We start from the raw sequence: 6,111 nt of genomic DNA on the forward strand, positions 1-6,111 counted from the left end.
GAGCGATAGGGAAGTTCGAATGAGAGAACGAGAGGGAGCAAACGAAACAGAGAGAGAAGATAGTGATGCACTGAGCCGTCGGGTAGGGAGCCAAAAAACCCTTGAAATTTAACGAGGTCAATTCTGTAATTTACTTAATGGGTAAAATAGTAAATATCTCATCAATGGGGACTTCGATGGGCACTTCGATGGGTCGAATAGCATTACTCTTATTTGAGAATGTTGTTGTCCAGCATAGAAGACATAAACCCAATAGTTGTCTAAATGTCGGGTAGTGATTTTCTTTTGGCTCTGAGTTATTCATGCCTTCATATATTGTTCTATGGATGCTTCCCTTTGCGATATACTTACTGAGTCTTGTGGTTTACTTTATTTCTTTTGTCATTCCAGGAAAATGGGAGGTAAATATTTGTGGCAAGTTATGGTTAGATGTGTACAGAGATGTCTCGGCCTTAATATCCATAGGTGTAATTTTGAGGGCATGAGTAGAGGGTTTCATTTTGTATTTAAAATTGTAATGCCTTTTTATTTTGAAAATGCATGGGTGGTAAGCCCGAATGATGATGTAAAGAATGTTGTAATATTTATTATGGCTCGTATTGATAGAAAACAAATATGGAAATGAACATAATTTTTTGGCAATTTTGAGTATTTTTGTATGTGTGTCCATTTTGAATGGAATTTCTCTCAAATTTCCTATGCTAGTGAAAAAATTCGGGAGCAAGTCTTGACACCAATGCTTATAGTTCGTCCCATTGAATTTCTTTAGTCTTTCCACCTCTTGAACTTGTGGCTTGCAATAAGACTTCATAGGAACAAATTATTATCCTAAACTTGTGGTAATTCAAAGAAAATGATAGAATAATCAAGAAAAGATAAAATAATAATAGAATATTTGTTAGACAAGGCGTTTTTAGAAAATTATCTTTAGAATATTAATTTCTCCACTTAGGTGCAAATGGTTAATAGAAATTCTATCCGCATGATACAATACATGACTTTAAAAAATTAAAATTGCACTTTTTGATTTTTTCTATAATTAATAACTCAACCCAACAATGAGAGAATATGGAGCAAACAAAGAGATATAATAGCAAATGAATAGAGAGGAATATATGGCTTTGTTGTGTATTTTCTTACACCCCAAATGTCCACACTATTTATAGATATTGAATGGGTACCACAAATAGACATAATTTAAATTAAAGAGTATAATTTATTTGAAAGATCATGATTATTAGGAATAGTCTTATCCATTGAATAAATCAAATCCCTCAAATTTAAAGACATGTCCCTTGAAATAAAAGACACATTGGTTCAAAATTTAACTATTGGAATTTCAATGTTTGGATTGAAAGTCAACTTCTTGAAACCGAAAGTTAATTTTCGGGGTGCAAGAGTTGACTTCCAAGAGCTGAAGTCGACTTTCAGTGACTAACAGCCGACTTTCGCAAGTCTTTAGCCGACCCCGTCGATAGTCATTTTTGTAGCATTTACAATAGTCAACTTTCATTATAAGCACTTCAAAAAATATATAAAAAAACATGAATATTATTATTAGATAATACTAATACATACACTCATATATAACATAATTATCAAATTGGGGCACGCATTTGGAACACAACTAATATAATATAACTATGTATGGATTATTAAATTGAAATAAGATGGTTTATTTTTAGAAAAAGTATAGTTAAAAAAAAGAAAACAAATCAATCAAAACCATGGTAACTCAAAAATATTAAGGCCCAAAATTTAATAATCATTTTAATATCATTACTAACGTTTTCTTCTTCTCAAATCTCGTGGCAATAAACCTTAATTTAGGTTTACCGAAAACTTATATTTTTTTCTTCAATCTAGATCTAGTTTTCATCATCATAGGTTAATGATAAAATTAAACATGGTCCATTGTTGGTGTTGACGTAAAACTTACGAGTTATAACAGCATTATTTTTATTTATTTTTCAATCTAATAAGAAATAGTAAAGAATAATTGATAATTGAGTTATTTTATCCCTTTATTTAATAACATGGGTGGTCATTATTATTTTTCTTCAAACGTCATTAAGTTTTTTTTGTAGTTTCACTAGATCTCAAAGGTGCTCTTTACAATTTATTATAAATTTTGTACATATTTGAAAATTATAAAAAGTCTAATTATAAATCGTCAAATGTTTTGCATTCAATAAATATATATATTGAAATGTCCGCCCTTGCACGATCCCCAATACTCGTGTCCTCGAATACAACAAATATATATTTTAACATTTGTTTAAGTTGATTATAATTTTTTGTGCATGGCTATATATAGGCTATATATAATTGTGTATGATATACAAATTTTTTTATGTAATTGATTATGATATATAAATTTTGAATTCTTATTTTTTAGATGTTACTTTTTTTATTTTAAAAAATAAATTTATGTTGAGCCGAATGAATAGAACCCACGAAGTTGAACTTTTCTAAATTGAAAATTTGAATCAACCTGAACAAACGCATGAGTCACCTCACCTTTTTGACATACACACATACATTTATTGAATGATCATGTTACTTGTATATCAAGAATTGCATCTTGAGTTACATATGCGCATAAATGACTAAAACACTTCTCGTGCCTCATCACCTCGCGATGCTTCGCCACCTTGAGTAAGAGATATTTTTATCATTTTAACTGCATTGTGTAACCTAAAATATAAGTCAAAAAGTACAAATAACATTTTCCTTTATTAAAACTGCACATCTTAAAATGCAAGCCAGCCCATAAGCCACACGACACAATTGATATTTAAACATTATTCAATTTATTTGATATTGTAAATAAGATATTTGTCCATGAAGTGCATCTGATAACCGTCCATATATTTTCACGCTATACCTTCTCTAATATAAATTACACGAAAATAGAAAACAAATCTATATCTATATCTATATTATAACAAAACAGCCGTCAAATTTTTTCCCGCTCATTTTCAGTTACTATTTTGATATTTTATTATGTTTTTTTAATTTTTTTTACTTACCTGAAATATAATTTGTATAGGTCATTAATTAAGTCTTGAAAATGTAGTTATTGGAACATGTAATTCTTGGAAAATGTAAATGCTTTTTTTCATAACTAAATAGTGTTTGGAGAATGTGTAATCATACTAGTATATAAAGAGTTAAGATAAATATTATTAATTTATCCATATTATTAATTTTTAAATATTAGCATAAAATTTTAATTGAAATAAATTACAGAAAAATGAGACTTTTTTAAATCGAGAAAAATCTTGAGATATTAGGTAATACTGTTGAATACCGACTGTCAAGTAAATTTTTTATTTTATTTTTATTTATATATAGTTTAATTAATTTAAATTTATTTTTTATAATTTTAAATGTTATAATTTTATATATAAATTAAATGTTATAATTTTATTTTTTAACTTTATTTTTTTTTGTTGCTTTTTAAAAAATGTGATATGTGTTAAATGTGATAATTGATTACTAGAAGAAATATGTAAAGTCATGTATGGATAATCAATTTAAAAATTTTGATTATTATTATTTATATAATTAATTAATTATTTAAATTGTCTTTATTTTATATATAGTTTAATTATTTTAATTTTATTTTTTTATAATTTTAAATGTTATAATTTTATATATAACTTAAATGTTATAATTTTATTTTTTAACTTTATTTTTGTTTGTTGCTTTCTTAAAAATGTGATATGTCTTAAATGTGGTAATTGATTGTGAGGAGAAATATGTAAGGTCATGTATGTATAATTAATTTTGAAAAATTGATTATTATCATTTATATAATTAATTAATTATTTAAATTATCTTTATTTTATATAGTTTAATTAATTTAAATTTAATTAAATTATAATTTTAAATGTTATAATTTTATATATAACTTAAATGTTATAATTTTTTTTTAACTTTATTTTTTTTGTTGCTTTCTTAAAAATTTGATCTGTCTTAAATATGATAATTGATTGTCAGAAAAAATATGTAAAGTCATGTATGGATAATCAATTTTAAAATTTTGATTATTATCATTTATATAATTAATTGATTATTTAAATTATTTTTATTTTATATATAGTTTAATTAATTTAAATTTATTTTTTAAATTTTTAAATGTTATAATTTTATATATAATTTAAATATTATAATTTTATTTTTTAAACTTTTTTTTGTTACTTTCTTAAAAATTTGACCTGTCTTAAATGTGGTAATTGATTGCCAAGAGAAATATGTAAAGTCATGAATAATCAATTTTGAAAATTTGATTATTATCATTTATATAATTAATTGATTATTTAAATTATCTTTATTTTATATATAGTTTAATTAATTTAAATTATTTTTCTTATAATTTTAAATATTATAATTTTATATATAACTTAAATGTTATAATTTTATTTTTAAATTTTTTTTTTACTTAAAAATTTGACATGTCTTAAATATGATAATTAATTGTTAGGAGAAATATGTAAATTCATGTATGGATAATTAATTTTGAAAATTTGATTATTATTATTTTATATAAGTAATTGATTATTTAAATTATCTTTATTTTACATACAATTTAATTAATTTAAATTTATTTTTTATAATTTTAAATGTCATAATTTTATTTTTCAACTTAATTGATTATTGTCATTTATTTAATTTTCCTTTTTCCCATTAGTCTATACTGAAGATGTGTTATATGTTGGACTTGGAGAAATTTAATGCAAATTAAATTTGTGTTTTGAAAATTATGTTAAGTGAGTAAGATTCAAATTGTGTGGCAAAGCGTGAGAAAAAAGAGAAACTTAATGGTGGCATGTGATTTGATAAATTGAGAGAAATAGGAGAATTTGAATGAAGAGAAATTAATAAAAGAAAGTAAATATCTCTCTATCTCTTTTCTCTCTATTCCCGTTCAACCCTTCCATTTCTTCTCTTCTCCTTTCTCGATTATTCTTCTCAAATTTTCTCTTCTTCTTTACTTTTATTTAATAAATTTTAACCATATTTTTTTATCCAGTTTGTTCTTCTGATGTAACATAACACCACTATTCTGTCAAGTGAGTTATGTGAATGCAACTAAGAAAAATTAGGCCTTGAGAGTTCGTGTGGTATGCACATATGAGACAAATACACGTAAAAATCCCCCCCCAAAAAAGTCTACCCTTGAATGCATATTTCAAAATAAAGAGGTTGGTTATCGTTTTTTTTTTTTCTGTTATTGTGTAATTTTTTTTATTTTTTACGCATTGCTTATTGTATTACATGTTAATTTAGGTTTATTTTTACATGATTTCGGGATAGAGTTATGTACTTTTAATTGTTTGTCTACCCTTGAATACATATAAGGAAATCTTTCAAAATCTATAATCTTTTTGTTGTATTTTCATGATTGTAACATGATTATTTTATTTATTTTTTACTTATTTATTGTGATTTTCATTTATTGTAACTACTAAATTATATAATTTTTACTTTAACAATTTTTTTTTTTGTTACGATATCCATTCATTCATGCATCGCATGGGTGATCCACTAGTTTAATACAAAATAAAATAGAAAAACGACATTTATTAAAAAAGTTGAAAATAGTAATGTATAAATAAAAAATATATGGAGATATTTTTATAAATAAATTTTAATATAAAAAATTATAAAAATAATTATTCAATTAATCATAAAAAAATTCCATCGTCCATTCAATCAAATATAAATGTAAATTATTTCTATCTTTAACATGATAGAAAGTACATAATAACTTTTTCCCCAGAACATAAGTCGAGTAATTAGATGAGCAATATGTTGGTGTCAATCCAGTGGATTGTGAGTTCGATCCTCGTGTGATATAAGGGCCAAATGATCAACTTGTGATTTATTTTTTATGGTATAATTGATGACACGAGCATCGGAGCTGCACAAGAATAGTCATCCCAAGTGCATAATTTTTTTAATATTACAAAATATTCTCAAAATATTTTTAAAATACGAAATGTCATTTTCGAAAATAAGTTACTGTCCGTCAGCGCTCCCAACCACTGTAGCGGATGGCTGACGGCATTCTTCCTCAATCGCCCTCTGACCCCCCCCCCCCCC

Source organism: Diospyros lotus, chromosome 5 (assembly GCF_014633365.1).
Source record: "Diospyros lotus cultivar Yz01 chromosome 5, ASM1463336v1, whole genome shotgun sequence".
Classification (NCBI taxonomy): domain Eukaryota; kingdom Viridiplantae; phylum Streptophyta; class Magnoliopsida; order Ericales; family Ebenaceae; genus Diospyros; species Diospyros lotus.